We start from the raw sequence: 23,804 nt of genomic DNA on the forward strand, positions 1-23,804 counted from the left end.
AATAGACTGATGAGTGCCAGGAGGCATTTGATAAGATCAAGGGGTACCTGTCAAACCCACCTATGTTGGTCCTGCCGGAGCCTGGGAGACCTTTAATTCTCTAATTGTCAGTCCTGGATAATTCATTCGGTTGTGTGTTGGGTCAACACGACATCACTGGAAAGAAGGAGCAAGCCATCTATTATCTCAGCAAGAAGTTCACATTCTATGAGGTTAAGTATATTCTCATTGAAAGGACATGTTGCGCCCTGACTTGGGTGGCACAAAAGTTGAAACATTATCTGTCGTCCTACACTACTTACCTCATTTCTCGCATAGATCCTTTAAAGTATATCTTTCAGAAGCCTATGCCCACAGGAAGACTTGCAAAGTGGCAGATTTTGCTCACAGAGTTTGACATCATCTGTGTGACTCGGACAGCGGTGAAGCCCAAGCATTGGCTGATCATTTAGCCGAAAACCCGGTGGATGAAGAGTGTGAGCCATTGAGAACTTATTTTCCTAATGAAAAGGTGATGCATATCGACAAGGTTGAGCAGGATGAAAAGCCAGGTTGGAAACTTTTCTTTGATGGAGCCGCTAACATGAAAGGTGTCGGAATAGGAGTTGTGCTCATTTTTGAAATAAGGCACCACTATCCTGTTACAGCCCAGCTTCGTTTCTATTGTACCAACAACATGGCTGGGTACGAGGCATGCATTCTGGGTTTGAGGTTAGCTGTAGACATGGGCATTCAGGAAGTATTGGTTTTGGGAGATTCAAATTTGGTTGTGCAACAGATTCAGGGGGAATGGGATACTTGGGATTTAAAGCTCATACCGTATCGACAATGTTTACATGATCTTTGTCAACAATTCAGATCAGTAGAGTTCAGGCATATCCCTAGGATCCATAATGAGGTCGTCGATGCCTTGGCTACTCTGGCGTCAATGTTACACCATCCAGATAAGACTTATGTTGACCCTCTGCATATTCAAGTTTGTGATCAGCATGCCTATTGTAATGTGGTTGAGGAGGAACTTGATAGTGAACCTTGGTTCCATGATATCCGGGAATACATCAAGATGGGGGTGTATCTGGTACAGGCCACGGGTGATCAAAAGAGAACAATTCGACGCTTGGCTAGCAGATTTTCTTGAGCGGGGGAGTCTTGTATAAGAGAACTCCAGATCTTGGATTGCTGAGATGCATAGATGCTAAACAAGCTTCGACCATCATGGACGAAGTTTATTTTGGATTTTGTGGGCTGCATATGAGCGAGTATGTTTTGGCAAAGAAAATCCTTCGAGCGGGGTATTATTGGCTCACCATGGAACGAGATTGCATCAGTTTTGTACGCAAATGTCATCAATGCCAGGTACACGGTGATATGATTCACTCTCCGCCATCTGAGTTGCAAACAATATCCGCACCTTGGTCCTTTGTTGCTTGGGGCATGGATATCATTGGACCAATTGAGCCAGCATCATCGAATGGGCACCTGTTTATTTTGGTGGCCATCGATTACTTCACCAAGTGGGTCAAAGCTGTGACTTTCAAATCTGTGACCAAGAAGGCAGTGGTGGATTTTGTTCATTCAAATTTCATTTTCCGGTTCGGAATCCCCAAGGTAATCATCACGGACAATGTGGCTAATCTCAACAGTTATCTAATGAAAGAGGCATGCCAACAGTTCAAGATTATGCATCGAAATTCCACTCCCTATCGCCCCAAGGCAAATAGAGCTGTTGAGGCGGCTAACAAGAACATAAAGAAGATACTTCGAAAGATGGTGCAAGGTTCTAGGCAATGGCATGAAACGTTTCCTTTTGCTTTGCTGGGTTATTACACTACTATTCGCATTTCAATAGTTGCAACTCCTTATTTGCTGGTATATGGGACTGAAGCAGTTAAACCCGCGGAGGTCGAGATTCCATCCCTTCGAATTGTTGCTGAAGCTAAAATTGATGATGACAAGTGGGTCAAAACCCGATTGGAGCAGTTAAGTCTAATTGATAAGAAAAGACTGGCGGTAGTATGTCATGGTCAATTGTATCAAAAGAGAATGGCAAGAGCATACAACAAGAAGGTGTGTCCCCGGAAATTTGAAGTGGGTCAACAAGTATTGAAACACATTTTTCCACATCAGGCTGAAGCTAAAGGCAAGTTCGCCCCAAACTGGTAGGGGTCGTTCATTGTAACAAGAGTGTTGCCCAATGGTGCTTTGTAGTTAACAAATATAGAAGGCAAATGTGTAGATATGGCTGTCAATTCTGACGCAGTCAAGAGATATTATGTATGACTTCTTTGGTTTGTCTTCAGATTGTGTTGCTTGTATTTGGCATGTTTCAAAGATTAGAATGACGAAGACATTTTATTCAGCTATCTAAACACTTTTATCCTTTGTTACCCCTTTTTTTAGCCTTATTTATTTTCTTTCATACCCCTCTTTTGGAATCGGAAGTTAGAGTTTGGAAATATAAAAAAAAAGGAAAAGAAAAAATGGAAAAAAGAAAAAGTAAAGCAAAAGAAAGAAAGGAAAAAGAAAAAAAGAAGAAAAGAAAAGTAACAAAAACAAAGCAACTCATATGTCTTGAACTACGTTCGACCTAATTCCTTTTAAGGATATGTATGCAGCCTCACGGTTCGGTACCATCAAAATAAAAATTCAAAATTCCCCAGACTCAAAGAAACTGGGGCAGAAGTTGTGTTTTGCAAAAGATCTGATTCTAGAATTTGTAATTTTGAACCCTGTTATTTAAAATTATTTTTGAGCTTGCGTGTCGCCTTTTTCTTTCTAACCCCGTCCAAAAGCCCACACTCCAGTCCTAAGAAAGACCTTCTGATCAATCCTTGAGAAATGCCAAGTCAAGCGAGATAGATATATGGTTCGCATCATGGGCAACACTCCATTCTACACAAGGAAAAATGAATAAATGCGAGAGTCTTTTTAGTGAAAACCCTCAAAGGCACTCTAAGGCGACAATGAGTCGAGAGATGAACAAATGAGAGAGGTTTGTTGGTGAAAACCTGTCAGGGCACTACAAGTCGAATGAGGCTCGCGACTTTGCAGAGAGATTGGATTATGGAAAATCCTGATTTCGAAGTATGAAGACGAGGCACAAAATGAAATATGATTAGGTGAACGGTCTGGGCTGATTAATCCGAAATGCATGTCATGATCATTGGATCCAGCTGCTTCACTCAGATAAATCTCTTTTCCACTCTTCCTCAAATAGTCATCTCTGTCTAAAATTTCCTCTTTGTCTTTGTTTCTCGAAGTCACTTTGCTTTGTTTTCCTTTGGGTCTACTTCTCTAAAAAAAATTCAATGTTAGCCTTGTTAAGCAAACAAGAAAGGATTTCAAATCTTATTACCAACTTTCAATTGCACAAAGCAAGGTGCGGCCAAAGCATACCAGAAATAACATGATTCAAAATGAGAAATAAGATGTTAGTGGGAGTTCAAGTGGTCAAGTGGTTTCGTGAATTTTGAGGAAATATAGAGGTTCAAATGGGAAGGATAGAAATGTAAAACAGCAGGATGAGTGTGAGACACTCGGGTCATTCAGGGTTCTATGGGTGAGGTTCAATCAGAAGTTCAAACAATTCTTTGCTAGTCCGAAAGCAGCCAATCGGAACAAAAGCATGGCAGTGGAAAGGCCGCCACCTTCAACAGGAATGCCGCAAACTAACCGTCACATTTTTAAAACTGATAAGATTTCTTTGATTAAAACAGGGGCAGGATTTAGTTTGTTTCTATAGGAATCCTCATGGGGAAAGTGTGTGCCAGATAGGTTCAACCATAAGTTCTCAGGACCCTCCTGGATAATGGGATTTAATTTAAAATTCTCAGGACCCTCCTGGATAATGGGATTTAGTTTCACGTTTGTCGGGACCCACCTGGTTATTGGGATTTAGTTTTAAGTTTTCAGGACCCTCCTGAATAATGGGATTTAGTTTTAAGGTTTTTAAGACCCTTATAGATAATGAGATTTAGCGCAAGTTTTACTTTTAGGAAGTAGAATTTAGCTTTCAAGTTTTCACTCTTAAGATGAGATTTAATTTTAGTTTTCAGGGACCTCCTGGATAATGGGATTTATCTTTTAAATTCTTAGAGCTCTTTTGGATAATAGGATTCGATTAACACTCACAGATGTTCCCGGTACCAAACTAGGGCAGAAAAGTTTCTTTTGTTTTGTTTGTTTTGTTGTAATGAAAGGCGCTCACCTGGAGAACAAGGGAATTCATTTCAAGTTTAAGTTGCAGGCGCCCACCTAGAGAACAAGGGAATTCATTTCAAGTTTAAGTTGCAGGCGCTCACCTGGAAAACAAGGGAATTTATTTCAAATTTTAAGTCAGCATCAGGCGCCCACCTGGAGAACAAGGGAATTCATTTCAAGTTTAAGTTGCAGGCGCCCACTTGGATAACGAGGGAATTCATTTCAAGTTTAAGTTGCAGGTACCCACCTGGAAAACAAGGGAATTTATTTCAAATTTTAAGTCAGCATCAGGCGCCCACCTGGAGAACAAGGGAATTCATTTCAAGTTTAAGTTGCAGGCGCTCACCTAGAGAACAAGGAAATTTATTTCAAATTTTAAGTCAGCATCAGTTGCAGGCGCCCACCTGGAGAACAAGGGAATCCATTCAAGTATTAGGTCAAGTAGCAGGCACCCACATGGAGAACAAGGGAATTTATTTCAAATTGTAAGTCAACATCAGTTGCAGGTGCCCACCTGGAGAACAAGGAAATTCACTTCAAGTATCAAGTCGAGTAACAGGCACTCACCTAGGGAACGAGGGAATACAAATCAGAGTTAATCCCAAGACAACAACAGGAACCCGCCTGAAGACTGGGGTCAATTCAAGTTAGAAATAACAGAAGCTCGCCTAGAGAGTGCGAGTCAATAGTTCAAGATGCACGGCAGAACTGCAGAAGTTTCAAGATCAAGTTTGAAGACATATAGATAGGAATCTTGTAACTCATAGATCATAGATTTGCCTAGCTTCTTCTCATTTTGGTTCGGTGTAATAAGGAGTTCAGCAAGCAGTAACAGTAGCGGCAGCAGTTAAATCACAGCTTCCCAGTAGTCCCAGCTACCACAACTTTCAGAACTACACTGACCTGATTCATTTGTAGCCAAGGATATGTAGGCAACCTCGGAAGCAAGGTTCGGTCTGATTTTTCAAAAATACTTCCCACGGAGTATCCAAACGGGCAAAAATCGCTCGTATTCGCTCACTTTATCTTTGCCCGAACTCTTCGTGTTTCCGAGCAAAGAGGGGTAGCTGTGAGCACGTGATTTTTGCCCGACCCAAAAATAATCCTACAAAATCACAATAGATATTTGTAGTTCATTTTAAATTTATAGAATTTTAGGAATATTTGTTTAATTATTTGCATTTTGGTTGCATTTTTGCATATATTAAAAAGCATAGAAAATATCCCAAAATTTCAAAATTTCATGCATTGCATATTAGGTTACATGTTCGTATTTTAGGATTAATTGGTTAATTAATTGCTATATTAAAATAAAAATCACAAAAATATTATTCATTTTTAGCTCTTAATATTAGATGAGTAATTTTCTCTTCATTAATTTAGGATTAATTAATTTTATAAATATTACAAATAGATAATTAGCTTGATTTTATAATTTAGACTAATGTAGGATTAAATTTAGGATTTAATCAATTTAGTTAGGATTTTTATTTAAAATTAAAGAAAAGAAAGAAAACAAAAAGAAAAAGACTGGTTTTTGATTTGGGCCACCCAAAGACCAAAATCAGTGGCCCAGATCCCTTTTTCTCCCCAAAAATCCGCCCAGCGCAATCCCTATCCGGTCCAGCACCCCCACCAAAACGACATTGTTTCGTGCAATTAAATCCCATCCGTTGATCTTTTGGGATCCAACGGCTGGGAACTGGGTTTTTGATTTACTTATATATGTCTGAAGGCCCCCCCATACCCTAGAGAACCCTTTCACTCCCACCTTGTCTCTAGCCTAGCAAACCCTAGCCGCCCTGTTTTTCTCTCAACATATACGGCCCAAACCCTAGCTGCAACCCGCCAGAAATTATTTCACGGCGGCGGCTGGTCTCCAAACACCTCCAAATCTTCACCCTACAACCACCTTTACCCCTCCTTTCTAAATCCATGAGTTATTTCCCCCAAATTCTCCTCAAACCAGTCAAATATCAAATCTGGGGGGAATAAAGAACATTGGTTCCTGCATGTTCCTTCCTCCATAATATTTTCCATTCGATAGTCCGAAACTCACCCCAAATGGATTGTTCTTGACAAGAACAATTATTTGGGGTCAATTTTGAGCTATATCGAAGCCCAAGCATGAGATCCGCTTCAGATTTTTCTATTTCTCAATAGGTACAACCTTGTCCTTGTTTTTCTTTTTAATATTCTGATTCATGTTTGTGAAAACTAAAAGAAAAGAAAAGAAAAAAATGTTATTTTTTATAGACTTATTAGACTACTGTCTTATTTAGTTTTTTTTTATTATATATTTTTCGTTTAATTCTATTTTCTTTTGTTTTTGTTAGCCATAAGTTAGTCAGTAATATTAATTAGTTTCAATCCAAATTCGTGATTGTGTGTTATTTTCCGCTCTTTTTCTTTTTCTATTGTTTTACCTTTCATAATTGTTTTCTGATTTAGTTTGCGTGATTTAGGGCTTTCAGTGTTCTATTGTTTGTTCATATCACCTATATTAGTATGGACCAGTATGGTTGTTTTTGAGTTAGGTAGTCCTTTTGATTTGATTTAGGATAATTATTGGTTCTGTTGATGTTTGCTATAATCTGTAAATCACTAGATATTTCTAGGGGTTTAATTGAACAAAAGAAAACTTAAAGGGGTCATTTGAGGGGTGGGCAAATAGAAAAATAAGATAAGGTCATTTAGAGGGTTCTAGAACATGGGCAGCTGGTCCTATTTGGCCAGCACAAAATACTAAAACCAATTAGGGACAGACAGTTGTCCAATTCTGTTAAAAGATGCTCTTTCAGGGCTGCTTTTAAAGGGAATAATTTCTTACTTGGAGAGCATACAACAATCCTCTTAGAGTACAAATAGAACCCTTTCTTCACTCATTAGGATAGTTGGGAGAACCCTAAAAACACTCCAAATGTTCAGCTACTGTTTCATTGGTAGCTGGTTCTATTTTCTTCTGATTTTTAGCAAAAAAACTTAGAAAACTTTCTCTTGGATTTCTAGTTTTCTAATTCGAGTATGGATTAAGCTGAAGCTGTGTATTGCTGTGATTTGCTATTGTCCTCTACTTATTTCTTGCTAAAGTTCTTACTTCACTCTGTTCTTTGCTATATCCAGGTACCTCATGAACCTTGAGTGACAAAAAATGAAGTTATAACATGTTGTTTTGAAATTGAACTTCAGATCCTTTTCTTTGCCTATGATGTCTTCTAGTTATTTAGCTTTATAGTTTCATTTCAGCTTTGTTTAAGCATGCTGAAATCGGTATTCTAATCTATAATTTAGTTGAAATATTTATATGTATGAATATTCAAAAATAGTTTAGTTGTTCCATGTAATGTTTTGACAGTATTGAAATGTTAAGTAATCACAGTAGTTCATTTGGTCGTTTATTGAAGATGCTGGATATGTACTGTACATGTCCAAAATGGGCCATGTTTGATTATTGAGTACGCTTAGCTGAATTATTTTGCATTTCAACATGGTTAAAGTGATTTTATATGTAAGTTTGAGGTGATTCACGAATAAACTTAAGGTTTAATCTCTTATTGTGAGTATTATCAGCGTGTTAATAAATTAGACTTATGATATGGATGGTTAGCCTCTAATTTTTTTGAAATTCTTAATACTTTGTGTCACATATGATTTAGAGGAAGTTGAGTCTCAATTGGGCCTGACATTGTCCCAGACGAGGCAGCCTGGTCGAGTTTCGACGTGGGGTGTTTTTGTTTGTTACTTACTTTTCGTTTTGGGCTCAATCCGAGCCCAATCAACTTCAACATTTTTATTTCACTAAGTTTACTTTTCAGATAATAAAAATGAGTTTAAACATTGAAGGCTTTTTCTCTTAAAAATTGGGCCTAGTATTGGCTCGATCATTTGCCAATTCAAAGTCAGGCAGGCTTGTGTCCTTGTCCTCATTCTTGGGCTCAATTTCGAGCCCAGTCGGCACCAGCCTTTAGTATTAACGTTGTTCTTAATAATGTAATTGGCCTTCTGCTAGCCCAAATCTTTTTAAATAATTAAAGGCCTAGCTTATCTTCCAATGCATACTTACAATTAGTAGCTCATATATCGAATTTCAAACTTAGTTTAAACATGAATTTTCGTAGTTTACTTTAGGTGCGCTATAATAAAAGCCATCATAGCTATGGGTACGATTCCCGTGACGTAGTTATGATTTTCAAATTCGGGGGTACATTTATGTGACCCGGCCATAACTTTTAATAATGTTAATAAATTAAACGTGTTTTAGATCGTGGGTACGGTTCTCGTGATATAATTCGCAATATGTACCAAACAAACAAGTGTACAACAATCGTAACTTGTTCCAGAATAATTCCATAACTAATTAAAAGCGGTCAAAGGTTAAAAATACACATAGGTTTTAAATATGTATTAAATCAGATAATTAGGCCAATATTTGAGCGACCGTGCTAAAACCACGAACCCGGGAATGCCTAACACTTTCTCCCAGATTAACAGAATTCCTTACCCGGATTCTTGTATTTCGCGGACTGTAAAACAAAGTCAAACTTCCTCGATTCAGGATTTTAAACCAGTGACCTGGGACACCATAAATTATCCCAAGTGGCGACTCTGAATTTGAATAATAATCCCCTTTTGGTTATTGTCACTTTAATTAGAAAAACTCCCTTATACCTCTTCTGGGTAGAAAAAGGAGGTGTGACAATGAAATTTGTGGGTTCGGAAGGTTATTGGTTAGAAAGTTTATGGCTTCATGTTTATTGTATCTAAATTATTTATGAATACTCTTGAGAATTTGTTTTCCTTAATTTGCGTACCAAACACTCGAAGATAAATAAGATTACTAATTATCTTTCAAGAAAATATTTTCTTGGAAAACATTTTCCGTGGAAAATATTTTCCGTTATACCAAACACACCCTTAGTGTTCTCATATTTGTCTAAAGCAGCAGAATTTTAATATAAGGATAACCCATAAAGTTTTGAGTTATACACTGAAATATCTTATTCTTTGAAGTGGGAGGTCATCTGCCGCTTGATTATTTTTGTGGTTAGGTTAGCAACAGTTGCTAAATTGTGATTAAATTTTAAATACATGCTACAAAAGTAATTACCTAGAAAGAGGAGGAGGAGGAGAGTATGCCACTTGATTACTTTTGTGGCTGGTTAGCAACCGTTTCTAATTGGGATTTTTTTCTTCTTATACAATATATGAAACTTATTTATCAAAACTGTCCAAATATTGTATATTGCCTGCCATAAACAAATTTTTGTTACAAATTATATATAATCCATAATTAATGCCTTAAATTAGGGGATTCAGTTACACCATTTTTTTGTGTGATGACCCAAAAGATCATCACTTATTTTAGAAATATATTTGTAACGACCCGACCGGTCGTTTTGAGCTCCGGCACGTCATTCAGCAATTTGAGGCCATGAGCGGCTTCATCTCAGGTATATTAACTTGTGTGTATGGTCAGAATTAAAATTCAGGAAGTTTGGAGTCAAATCTAATTGGAAATTCTCATTTTGAAAGCTTAAAATTGAAGAAATGAACTAGGATTGGAATTTTGAGTAAACGACCTCGGAATTGGGATCCGAAGGTTCCAGCAGGTTCGTATGATGATTTAGGACTTGGGCGTATGCCCGAATCGGGTTTTGGATAACTCGGGAGCATTTTGGCGCCTATTGTGGAAGATAGCATTTTAGAAGAAATTGCATCAGTTTGGTTTAAAATGCATTTCAGTGTTATTGATGTCCGTTTGGGATTTTGAGACTGGGAGTAGCTCCGTATGGTGATTCTGGATTTGGGAGCGCGATCGGAAGTGAATTCGGAGGTCCGTAGGTCATTTTGGAGTCGTTCGGCTAAAGATGGAAAATTGAAGGTTTTTGAGAAAATTTGGCCGGAAGTGGAAATTTTGATATCGGATTCGAAATGCGAATTTTATGGTTTGGCTAGCTTCGTTAGATTATTTGGGACTTAGGAGTGTGTCCGGAATATCTTTGTGTTGAAATATATGAATTATGGGAAAAATTTGAAAAATTTTTATATTTAATATTGTTAAAGTTGACTTTGGTAAATATTTTTGGTAAACGGACCCGGACCCGTGATTTTTCAGTCTCGAAAGGTCCATAGAAAAATATGGGAGTTGAACGTGTTTCCGGAATCGAATTCCGAGGTCCCAGGCCCGAGAAATGAATTTTTTCGTGAAATTGTTTTCTGAAAATGTTTAAGGAAAATGAAAATGAAATTTGATCAGAAAGTAATGGTATCGGGCTCGTATTTTGGTTCCGACGCCCGGTACAGGTCATATATATTGGTTAAGAACTTCCTGTAAAGTTTGGTTACAAACGGACGTTGTTTGACGGGTTTCGGCCTTAAATTGGAAAATTTGAAAGTTTATGAAATTTGAAAGAATTCTTGGATTTAAGGCTCAAATCATTGATTTTGATGTTATTTTGGCGATTTGATCGCTCGAGTAAGTTTGTGTGATGTTTTAGAGTCAGTGTTCATATTTGGTTTGGAGCCCCGAGGGCTCGGGAGTGTTTCGGAGGTGTCTTGGAGTGATTTCGGACTTAGGAAAAATTGCAGAAAATTCTGCTGTGCCCAGAAAATTTTAGGTGCGAGTAGTCCAGTTTGGAAGCTCATATCTTGTAATCTATAAGAAATCTGAAAAAGTGCAAAACATGAAAGTTGTAGCCCATACATTCTAGTTTTCGGAAAGTTAAACCATTCGTAATTTGGATATCATCTCATAAAGTTACGATGGATCGAAAAGGGCTACTGGAGCAATTTCGGCAGAATTTACGATGCACTTTAGAAACTCATATCTCGGGATATATAAAGAGTTATATGGTGTAAAACCTATCAAATTAAAGATCTTTGAGTCTAGTTTCTAAATATTCAAACCGTTTGTCATTTGGATATTTATACAAGACGTTATGGGTGTTTAAACAGAAGGTGTCCGACAAGGAACAATTTTAATAGGATGTACAACTTGTATAGCACAAGTGTAAGGTACAACTCGACGAAGCACAGGCAGATTCTTTTATACACAGATTTAGCTCACTTTTCTTCATTTCTTCAAAGTATGGACGATTTTTGGGGAGCTTCAAGAGGGGATTTTCATCATCAATGTGAAGGTAAGTTATCCCCACCTATTTTGAGTTAAGTACATCAATTATGTATGGATTTGAGCATGAAAATTGTAGAAAAATTGAGGATTTAGGCCTAGGGATTTGAAAATAAGATTTGGTGATTTGAGGGGCCAAATGAACTCCAATTTTAGTGAATTTTATATGTACGGACTCGTGACAAGACGAGGAATCCGGTGATGTGACTTTCATAATTTTTCGAGAAGTGGACCCGGGGCTCGGGTTTTGCAAATTTCGTGATTTTCGATATTTTTCGAGTCTTTTCGATTGGGTTATATTCCCTTAGCCTATTGTAATATATTCCTTGTGGTTTTGGCAAGATTCGACGTGGGAGGAGGTCGATTCGAAAGGAAAGGGCATCGCGGAGTAGACTTTTGGCCGTCTTGAGGTGAGTAATAGATGTAAATGCTGTTCTGAGGGTTTAAAACCCCGGACTTTGACATCGTAATGCTATATTGAGGCGTGACACGCACTCCATGGCGAGTGCGGGGTCGGATACTATTGGGGATTGTGACTTGGTCCATCCTGTGTGATGTTTATACTATACTGGTGATTGATACACATACTTCATTGATATTACTGGGCTTGATGCCATGTTTGGGGCCTTGTGCCGATTTGTAAAATCCTTCGAGGATTGATATTATTGCTTAGCATGATTTGCATATCATTTAATTTCAGTCCAAGGTTTTAAATGCTGTTTTGCAAACTCAGCCATAATTCTAAGTGTTGAAAATTTAAATGATATGTTTAAATGTATTTCGGGCTGGGAACTTCTGTTTTGTAAATGCCCAAGGGGCTTATTATATTATTTTCTGGACTGATTATAAAGTGACTTGAAACAGTGGTAACAATGACAATGTGTGATATACTTGAAACAGTGGTAACAATGACACTGTGTGATATACTTGAAACAGTGGTAACAATGACACTGGATGATATACTTGAACAGTGGTAACAATGGCACTGTATGATATAAATTGGTCAGGTAACAATGGCTGACCGGTCAGGTAATAATGACTGACCAAGATATTGCGCTTGGGTTGTAGAAGCCCCTCCGGAGTCTGTACACACCCCCAGTGAGCGCCGTCGACGATAAATAAATATGGATGGCTCGGGCTGCATGACGCAGTGGGTACTGGAATGTACCATCATATGCATTACATTGCATTCATGTATTTGTATTTATACTGGTGTTTAGCTGCTCAGTTCCATATGTTGCTGTATATTCAGATTGTAGCTTACTTTGTGTATTTACTGGATTTTCTTATCTTCGGACTGTAGTTACTTTTATTACTCACTGGGTCGGAGTACTCACTTTACTCCCTGCACCTTGTGTGCAGATCCAGAGCAGTCTCAGGCTCAGTAGATCCAGTTGATCAGCAGATCCAGCCTCTGGGAGTATCGAGGTAGCTGCACGGCGTTCGCAACCATTGATCTTCTCCCTCCTATCCTATCTCTTTATTTCCGCATTATCGGACTTTGGATATACCGTGTATTAGGATGATATTCTGTATTCTAGAGGCTCAGATTCGTGACACCGGGTCCTAGTGAGATTATATTGTGTATTTTGTTAAAATCTTCAGTACTTTAATCTTGCTTAATTGATATTTCTTTCCGCTATTTTTGATAAATTGGGTTAAGTGTTGAATAATGGTCGGGCTTGCCTAGTAGTGTGTTGGGCGCCATCACGACCGGGATTTGGGTCGCAACAAGTTGGTAGCAGAGCCTAGGTTACTTGGTTTCACGAGTTATGAGCCAGTTTAGTAGAGTCTTGCGGATCGGTACGGAGACATCTGTACTTATCCTCGAGAGGCTGTCGAACCTTTAGGAAAACTTCACATTCTTGAATTCTTATCGTGCATCCTTGATTCAGCTTGAAAAGAAACTTTTGAAATTCCTTCCGCGTGATCATATGCACCAACGGGCGCTCAGTATCAGATGTGTCTCGATGGCTTTTGATTCCCCGATCGAGGGGCGAGGTGTAATCTCTGTGAGTTTGAAGTTAGACCAGTCTGGAGGACTTGAGGCTAAATCTTTGCCAATGGCTTGAGCACCGAGGTGCTGATTTTGTGAGCAAGTGTTTTGAACTCATATGTTCATTATTGTCCTTGTTAGCCGGAATGGCGGTTGGATATCCACGTGATGAGTATGTTAGTGTTGCGAGGTGTATTTGTACGACTTGGTAGTGGCGAAGAAGCCTACTGGATAGTAGATGAACTGTTAAATGATTCGTTTCTTATTGTGATTTGTTGAGTAGCCCAAGTTATGGGCGCGTGAAGAATATTTTTCGTGTCTCCTAGTTAGATAAGTCTGGGAGCTGAGATCGCTTCCGTAAATGTATTATGACGAAATCGTTGAGTCAAGAAGACCACCTTGAAGGTCAAAAATATTAAAGGAAGAATATGTTCCTACTTGGTTGAATAGCCCAATAATGGAGGGTTGAAGGGTATTTTCTATGTGTTATGATTCAAATAGGTGCAACGCATGTCCATGTATCAATTTAGATTTATGTAATTGATATGCATTGTGATGCTTTGTCAAGTTGTGGATGTGTTGTTAGGATGGTTTTGGTGATTCTCTAGCAGGTGGATAGGACCAATTACAAAGGAGGCTCTGTCGAAATTTTTGAAAAATTTAGGACTTAAAAAAAATAATAATAAATAAAAATTGGTCGTCTCGAGAGTGGGCTTAACTGTTGTGTGAGTAAATGCAAGAATTGCAGAAGAGTTAAAATTCCAGATGATTCGTGTTTCCACGAGCTTATGATGGAGTGAGTTTAATCTCACAATGATATTACGACAGCAATAGAGTATATGTGTTGTGATCTATGGCTTCGAGCCAAGTTGGGGAGCTTGCTGTTGATTAGCTGATTGCACGGTTTATTACCTGCGTGAATTCTGGTTATTGGCGTATTGGTGGGTTATTGCAGCTACGGAAAAGGACCATGAGTGGTAATTTGAGTAAATGAATTGTTGGATGCATGCTATGGTTAGCCTTATTGGCTCATGTTCAGACTTGAGAGAAGATTCATGATTTATGCCTCGTATAGGTGCAGGCTTCGAGGGAAGTGATCCCTCTAGGTTCTTTACCGAGAGGGTATTCATATGTTATAAAATTCAGTAGAGTTGGTTGCATTCGAGGCCAAGTCAGATCTGGGTGGCTCTCAATAGCGGTCCTAGTTAATTCAAGAGGTAAAGTGTGGTGCCTAATGATTTTGAGTCTATAAGTACGGTTAAGAGTCAAGCTTTTGAAGTAGCTTATGAAGAAAGGCACAGAATGTTCTATGATGTTTTGACTTGCGGTGTAGCATTTGAGAGACATGAAATGGTCATTGTATTTGAGACAGGATGGTCTCGTGATTTAAGGTCACTCGGGGTGAGTTTGGTTGAAATACGTTAGGTGTTAAAGAGAGATATTATTATTTCTAAGGCAATCAAGGATAAATTGGAAGGAAGTAGATTGATTAGCCATAGTTGAGTTGGTATACTGGTGTTAGTGATCAGTTCGTTCAGCGTGATCGAGTTATGCATGTGAGGCTTGTCGGCCGCAGTGATTGATGTTATTCTGAAGCATTCTTTTGTTAGGGCCTATTATGAGTAGGCGGATCCCAGAAAGTGTTATGGTGGCTTGGACAACTACTTAGAGATTGGCATATTCGACGATTATGAGGATTCGCCTGTATGCTGCTATAGTTCTCCTGAAGTGAGTTAAATGGAAAGTCTTATGTGATGAAGTATTAGCCTATCGGCGGTTCCAGAGTTGTGATGGAAATCGCGTCTATCGTATATTGGCACGTGAGGTGCAGTGTGTGGTATGGAATTTGAAGTAAGGACCAAGGTTGCAGTTTGGTCAATGACTGTGATGTCACGATCTCGGATGAGCAGTATATGAGTTTCAGTGTTTTGAGTAAGATGGGTATTGACGTCAGTATCACCTAAGATCGGTGTTCTGTGAGAAAGTCTTTGCATCCTGGTTAGGGATTCTTGATCGCTTTTCAGCGTTAGTGCAACCGGTGGTTTGGATGTGCAGACCCGTTAATTATTCGGAAGATGGTGGGAGCTTGTCCCACAGGAGTATTGTATAAGTGTGACATGTAGTCACTTGATTAATTAGAAATTTAAACCAAGTATGAGGATTTTGGTAATATCATCCATTTGAGAATTTATGCCTGGAGGGCACTCTGTTTATTGGGTTATGGACCTGTGAAAGATTATTGGCCTAGCTTGGCACGATCAGGATCGACTTGAGGTCGGTGGATAGATTTAAATATGGAAGTGAGCCTTACGTCAGGCCAGTTGTGTTTATTTCAGCAATGCGCTCTTTATGGAAGGATAGTCGCGGTCTTATTTCGTGGTCGGTTAATTCATGTAAAGATATATTGCACCATATGAGTTGTGAGACGGCTTGGTAAATTCCTTATGTATTGAGGTTCCGCTCAGCGGTGATGTTATATGAGCAGGATAAGACTTAGATCATGTATCGCACCTCAGTTGTGCTTGAGTTTGTAGCCTATAGCGCTATATGTTTCCTTGGGAATGATATTATGCACCTTAGTGTGTTTATGACCGATATTCAGTATTTTGATGTGATGAGCTATTCAGCTCGACGTATATCTCCTTATGTGAGTTCTATATGTGGATCGAGTGGCACATCGCCATGGGTATGTTGTTTTTATCGGGTTGCATGCTGCAACAGTATGATGTTCAGTTCAGTGCCCATATTTGCTTTTGTGTGTTCTGTTTCCCTGTTTTCTGAGGAAGTCTATGTTAGTGTGCGAGTTGAGTAGTTCTTTCTAGAGTTCGCCTTTCTTTTGTATCGCGTTCGAATTGATAGCATACTGGCACATTGTGGCATCTTGCGGGATTTTTGATTATGTCTGAGGTGGCTTATTGCCTGAGCAGTTCGTACTGGGTGAGACGAGGTTACTAGATTTGGGGTCAGTGCAAACTGATTATATGAAGTATATTATAGAGCAAAGATCATTCTTTGGTTTGGGACAAGGTAATGGAACTTGTTAGGAGTGTAGATCCAATGAATTGTTGATTCAGCAGTTGGTTGTGAATTTCGGCACATCTCTTCAGTCGTATCGGTGTTGAAAAAAAAAACTAGAGCAAGACCTGTGTAGATCATGAGATGCAATGGGAGCATCAAATTCGTAGAATTTCGACTATTATGTTTAAAGAATGTTATTGTGGTTCTATGAGTAAACTGATGCAAAGTGTGAATTCAGCAAAGTTATGCAGTCATGTTTGGGTACAGCGTGTGGATATTGATATGGTGGTCGTATGATGGAAACAGGCTTGGCACGGAAATTTAGGATGTTGGAATTGGGCCTAATGGCTTATTTGCTTGAATTAATAAGTATATCTACAGAATTATCGAGCTAATGTGCTCAACGGAGTAGTGGTAGCATGGGAAGGTGCATGATGTGTTAAACAAGTGATTTCAGACTACTTCAGTGTAGTTCTTAGCACGTTCGAGGACGAACGTATCTTTAAGTGGGAGAGATTGTAACGACCCGACTGGTTGTTTTGAGCTCCGGCGCGTCATTCAGCAGTTTGAGGCCATGAGTGGCTTCATCTCAGGTATATTGACTTGTGTGTATGGTCAGAATTAAAATTCAGGAAGTTTGGAGTCAAATCTAAATGGAAATTCTCATTTTGAAAGCTTAAAATTGAAGAAATGAACTAGGATTGGAATTTTGAGTAAACGACCTCGGAATTGGGATTCAAAGGTTCCAGCAGGTTCGTATGATGATTTCGAACTTGGGCGTATGCCCGGATCGGGTTTTGGATAACCCGGGAGCGTTTTGGCGCCTATTGTGGAAGATAGCATTTTAGAAGAAATTGCATCAGTTTGGTTTAAAATGCATTCCAGTGTTATTGATGTCCGTTTGGGATTTCGAGACTGTGAGTAGCTCCGTATGGTGATTCTGGATTTGGGATCATGATCGGAAGTGAATTCGGAGGTCCGTAGGTCATTTTGGAGTCGTTCGGCTAAAGATGGAAAATTGAAGGTTTTTGAGAAAATTTGGCCGGAAGTGGAAATTTTGATATCGGATTCGAAATGCAAATTTTATGGTTTGGATAGCTTCGTTAGGTTATTTGGGACTTAGGAGTGTGTCCGTAATATCTTTGTGTTGAAATATATGAATTATGGGAAAAATTTGAAAACTTTTGATATTTAATATTGTTAAAGTTGACTTTGGTCAATATTTTTGGTAAACGGATCCGGACCCGTGATTTTTCGGTCTCGAAAGGTCCATAGAAAAATATGGGAGTTGAACGTGTTTCCGGAATCGAATTCCGAGGTCCCAGGCCCGAGAAATGAATTTTTTCGTGAAATTGTTTTCTGAAAATGTTTAAGGAAAATAAAAATGAAATTTGATCAGAAAGTAATGGTATCGGACTCGTATTTTGGTTCCGACGCCCTGTACAGGTCATATATGTGGTTAAGCGCTTCCTGTAAAGTTTGGTTACAAACAGACGTTGTTTGACGGGTTTCGGCCTTAAATTGGAAAATTTGAAAGTTTATGAAATTTGAAAGAATTCTTGGATTTAAGGCTCAAATCATTGATTTTGATGTTATTTTGGCGATTTGATCGCTCGAGTAAGTTCGTGTGATGTTTTAGAGTCAGTGTTCATATTTGGTTTGGAGCCCCGAGGGCTCGGGAGTGTTTCGGAGGTGTCTCGGAGTGATTTCGGACTTGGGAAAAATTGCAGAAAATTCTGCTGTGCCCAGAAAATTTTAGGTGCAAGTAGTCCAGTTTGAAAGCTCATATCATGTAATCTATAAGAAATCAGAAAAAGTGCAAAACACAAAAGTTGTAGTCCATACATTCTAGTTTTCGGAAAGTTACACCATTTGCGATTTGGATATCATCTCAGAAAGTTACGATGGATCGAAAAGGGCTGCTGGAGCAATTTCGGCAGAATTTACGATGCACTTTAGAAGCTCATATCTCGGGATATATAAAGAGTTATATGGTGTACAACCTATCAAATTAAAGATATTTGAGTCTAGTTTCTAAATCTTCAAACCATTTGTCATTTGGATATTTATATAAGTTGTTATGGGTGTTTAAACAGAAGGTGTCCGACAAGGAACAATTTTAATAGGATGTACAACCTGTATAGCACAAGTGCAAGGTACAACTTGACGAAGCACAGGCAGATTCTTTTATACACGGATTTAGCTCACTTTTCTTCATTTCTTCAAAGTATGGACGATTTTTGGGGAGCTTCAAGAGGGGATTTTCATCATCAATGTGAAGGTAAGTTATCCCCACCTATTTTGAGTTAAGTACATCAATTATGTATGGATTTGAGCATGAAAATTGTAGAAAAATTGAGGATTTAGGCCTAGGGATTTGAAAATAAGATTTGGTGATTTGAGGGGCCAAATGAACTCCGATTTTGGTAAATTTTATATGTACGGACTCGTGGCAAGACGAGAAATCCAGTGATGTGACTTTCGTAATTTTTCGAGAAGTGGGCCCGGGGCTCGGGTTTTGCAAATTTCGTGATTTTCGATATTTTTCAAATCTTTTCAATTGGGTTATATTCCCTTAGCCTATTGTAATATATTCCTTGTGATTTTAGCAAGATTCGACGCGCGAGGAGGTCGATTCGAAAGGAAAGGGCATCGCGGAGTAGACTTTTGGCCGTCTTGAGGTGAGTAATAGATGTAAATGTTGTTCTGAGGGTTTGAAACCCCGGACTTTCACATCGTAACGCTATATTGAGGCGTGACACGCACTCCATGGCGATTGCGGGGTCGGATACTATTGGGGATTGTGACTTGGTCCATCCCGTGTGATGTTTATACTATACTGGTGATTGATACACATACTTCATTGATATTACTGGGCTTGATGCCATGTTTGGGGCCTTGTGCCGATTTGTAAAATCCTTCGAGGATTGATATTATTTCTTAGCATGATTTGCATATCATTTAATTTCAGTCCAAAGGTTTTAAATGTTGTTTTGCAAACTCAGCCATAATTCTAAGTGTTGAAAACTTAAATGATATTTTTAAATGTATTCCGGGCTGGGAACTTCTGTTTTGTAAATGCCCAAGGGGCTTATTATATTATTTTCTGGACTGATTATAAAGTGACTTGAAACAATGGTAACAATGACACTGTGTGATATACTTGAAACAATGGTAACAATGACACTGTGTGATATACTTGAAACAGTGGTAACAATGACACTGTGTGATATACTTGAAATAGTGGTAACAATGACACTGGATGATATACTTGAACAGTGGTAACAATGGCACTGTATGATATAAATTGGTCAGGTAACAATGGTTGACCGGTCAGGTAACAATGACTGACCAAGATATTGCGCTTGGGCTGTAGGAGCCCCTCCGGAGTCTGTACACACCCCTAGTGAGCACCGTCGACGATAAATAAATATGGATGGCTCGGGTTGCACGCCGCAGTGGGTACTGGAATGTACCATCATATGCATTGCATTGCATTCATGTATTTGTATTTATACTGGTGTTTAGCTGCTCAGTTCCATATGTTGCTGTATATTCGGATTGTAGCTTACTTTGTGTATTTACTGGATTTTCTTATCTTCGGACTGTAGTTACTTTTATTACTCACTGGGTCGGAGTACTCACTTTACTCCCTGCACCTTGTGTGCAGATCCAGGGTAGTCTCAGGCTCAGTAGATCCAGTTGATCAGCAGATCCAGCCTCTAGGAGTATCGAGGTAGCTGCACGGCGTTCGCAGCCATTGATCTTCTCCCTCCTATCCTATCTCTTTATTTCCGCATTATCGGACTTTGGATATACCGTGTATTAGGATGATATTCTGTATTCTAGAGGCTCAGATTCGTGACACCGGGTCCTAGTGAGATTATATTGTGTATTTTGTTAAAATCTTCAGTACTTTAATCTTGCTTAATTGATATTTCTTTCCGCTATTTTTGATAAATTGGGTTAAGTGTTGAATAATGGTCGGGCTTGCCAGTAGTGTGTTGGGCGCCATCACGACCGGGATTTGGGTCGCGACAATATTATGTTCCCTGAAGCCTTAAAACCTCTTTTTATCTCACCTCGATTTGCGTACGCAGTCTGGACGCGTATCCGGAAAGCCATTATGTGAAAATCTGTGAAAAATGATAAATTTTGCCTTTAAAATAAATTTAAGTTGACTTCGGTCAACATTTTGGGTAAATAGATCCAGACCCGTGATTTGATAGTCCCGTAGGGTCCGTAGGAAAATATGGGACTTGGGCGTATGCCCAAAATCGAATTTCGAGGTCCCAAGCTCGAGAAATAAATTTTGAAAGAAAATTATTTTCTGGAATATATATGAGTTTTTGTGTCACGACTAAACCCAGACCCGGTCGTGACGGCGCCCCTCGTGAAGACAAGGTCAGCCGACACACTCTCAATTCATTTTAAGCAATTAAAATAATACAAATTAAGTATTTAATACAATAATAATCCTAAAATAAGGTGAAACTGTACAATTGCGGAATAGACATAGCCCGACATCGGGGTGTCACCGGTTATGAGCATCTACTAACCGATTAAAACAGGAAGAGTCTACATAGTCTATTACATAACTAAAGCAAGAGAATACAAGATAGGGGAGAAGCACTGGGCTGCGAATTCCGAGCAGCTACCTAGTGAATCTCCGAATCCGCCTGAGCTGGAAGAATCAACACTTGCTAGCGGGACCTGAAGCGCCTGAATCTACACACAGGGTGCAGGGAGTAAAGTGAGTACTCTGACTCAGTGAATAATAATAATAAATGAAGACTGAACGATAAGAAATCACGTAAAAACACAACAACATGCTAATAATAGGCAAAGTAAAACTAGTAAAGTGCAATAAAGCTGTAAAATCTCATGAAACACCTTAGTTCAGTATAAGCTTCTTCAAAATACCTTTTAAACAGTTAAACAAGTAAATGACAGGCAGCTAAAAAAGATAAACACATAAAAATCCGCCCCTCGGGCACAATGTCAACAGAATCTGCCCCTCGGGCAATATCATGGAATAACACCAGCCCCTCGGGCTATATCTCATATCACAATGGATACCCCCGCTCACTAGGGGGTGTACAAACTCCGGAAGGGACCCCTTACGGCCCAAGTGCAATATCAAGTCATCTCATGGCATAATCAATAAGCTTTCGGCCTCATATCGACAAGCCACCTTGTGGCGTATAATCTCAAGCCCTCGGCCTCATAATCATAAATAAGTTTATCCTTTCAACACAGGCCACCGGCCTTACTCAGCCAGAATCTCATAAGCCACTCAGACAACAGTAAAACATGATACTCAGCCCAAATTATTATTTAAAAAATTATTTAATGGGCTAAAACAGAGTAAACATGGCTGAGTTATGAAAACAGTAGAATATAGCATGACTGAGTACAAGTATAAAGTCAAAACAATGAGAAAATATCAGTAAAAAACCCCTAAGGGTCCAAATAGTTGGCACGAGGCCCAAATATGGCATTCAACCCAAAACATGATGATAGCAAATAGTTTCCAATCAAATATGCGGTAAAACAGTCATTCGGGACGGACTAAGTCACAATCCTCAACGGGGCACGACCACACGCTCGTCATCTAGCGTGTGCGTCACCTCAATATAGCACAACGATGTGAAATTCGGGGTTTCATACCCTCAGGACAATATTTACAATCATTACTCACCTCTATCCGGTCCAAATCTCTATCCCGCGATGCCTTTGCCTCTCGAATCGGCCTCCGGATGCTCCAAATCTAACCAAAATCAGTGCAAAACCATCAAAATATGCTAAGGAAACAAAGCCCACTCGAAAGAAATTAAATTACAACACAATCCCAAAATTGGCCAAACCCGACCCCCGGGCCCACATCTCGGATTCTGATAAAAATTAAATCAATAGACTCCTTATCCCTCCCCGAGTTCATTCATATCAAAAGCATCAATATCCAACTGCAGACGACCCCTCAAATCCCAAATTCTAGTTCTCCAATTACAAGCCCTAGTTCTTCAATATTCGGCTTAAATTCCATGATTAATTAGGTAAAATTCACATTAGGATCGAGTATTAAGTCCATAAATCTTACCTCCAAGTGTTCTCCCTTGATTACCTTTTTAATCCTCTTCAAAAAGCTTTAAAATTGCCCAAAAATGGTGAAAGTTAGCCCGAAAATCGCGGACAATGGCTATTTAAACATTCTGCCCGGGCATTCAAAACCTTCTTCGCAAAAGCGGTCAAAGCCTCGCGTTCGTGAAGCACAACCTGATGTTGACCAAATTTTCCTCTTACGCGAACGCGACCACTCCCTCACGAATGCGATGATTCCACAGCTCAAACCATCGCAAACGCGTTTGATACCTCGTGAACGCGATGCACAACGACCCCAACCCTTCGCGAACGCAGAACCTCCCTCGCGAACGTGAAGGCTAAATCTTCAACCTCACCTGCTAACCCTTCGCGAACACGAGGGTCCACTAGCGAACGCGAAGCACTGCTGTCTGCAACACTTCAGCAGATTTTTCTGCAACTTTCAACAACTTAAAATGGTCCGTTTAACCACCCGAAACTCACCCGAGGCCCCCGAGACCTCAACCAAACATGCCAACATATCCCATAACATCATTCAAACTTGTTCCAACCTTCAGAACGCTTAGAACAACATCAAAACACCAAATTTGCATGGGATTCAAGCCTAAGAATTCCAAAATCTTCTAAATTCCGCTTTTGATCAAAAAGTCTATCAAACCACATCTGAATGATCTGAAATTTTGCACATGCATCCCAAATGACCCAACGGACCTACTAAAACTTCTGGAATTCCATTCCGGCCCCTATATCAAAATCTCATTTATCAACCGGAAAACGCCAAAATTCCAATTTCGCCAATTCAAGCCTAAACCCACTCCGGACCTCCAAAATACATTTCGATCACGCTCCTAAGTCCCAAATCACCTTCCAAAGCTATCCGAACCATCGGACCTCACATATGAGCCCTCTAACACATAAGTCAATATCCGGTTGACTTTTCCAACTTAAGCTTCCTAAAAAGAGACTAAGTGTCTCAAACCTTATCAAAACCTTTCCGAACACGAGCCAACCAACCCGATCACATATAGAACCAATAAACAAAACAATAAGAAGCAGAAATAGGGGAAACATAGCGGTAACTCATGAAATGACCGGCCGGGTCATTACATCCTCCCCCTCTTAAACAAACGCTCGTCCTCGAACGAGTCAAGAAATATACCTGAAGCCTCAAACAGATGAGGATAACTGCTCCGCATCTCCCTCTCAGTCTCCCGGGTAGCCTCCTCCACAAGCTGACCTCTCCATTGTAATTTCATTGAAGCTATATCCTTTGATCTCAACTTTTGAACCTGACGCTCCAAAATAGTTGTTGGCTCCACATCATAAGTCAAATCACCATCTAACTGAACCATGTTGAAA

Source organism: Nicotiana tabacum, chromosome 8, assembly GCF_000715075.1.
Source record: "Nicotiana tabacum cultivar K326 chromosome 8, ASM71507v2, whole genome shotgun sequence".
Lineage (NCBI taxonomy): Eukaryota > Viridiplantae > Streptophyta > Magnoliopsida > Solanales > Solanaceae > Nicotiana > Nicotiana tabacum.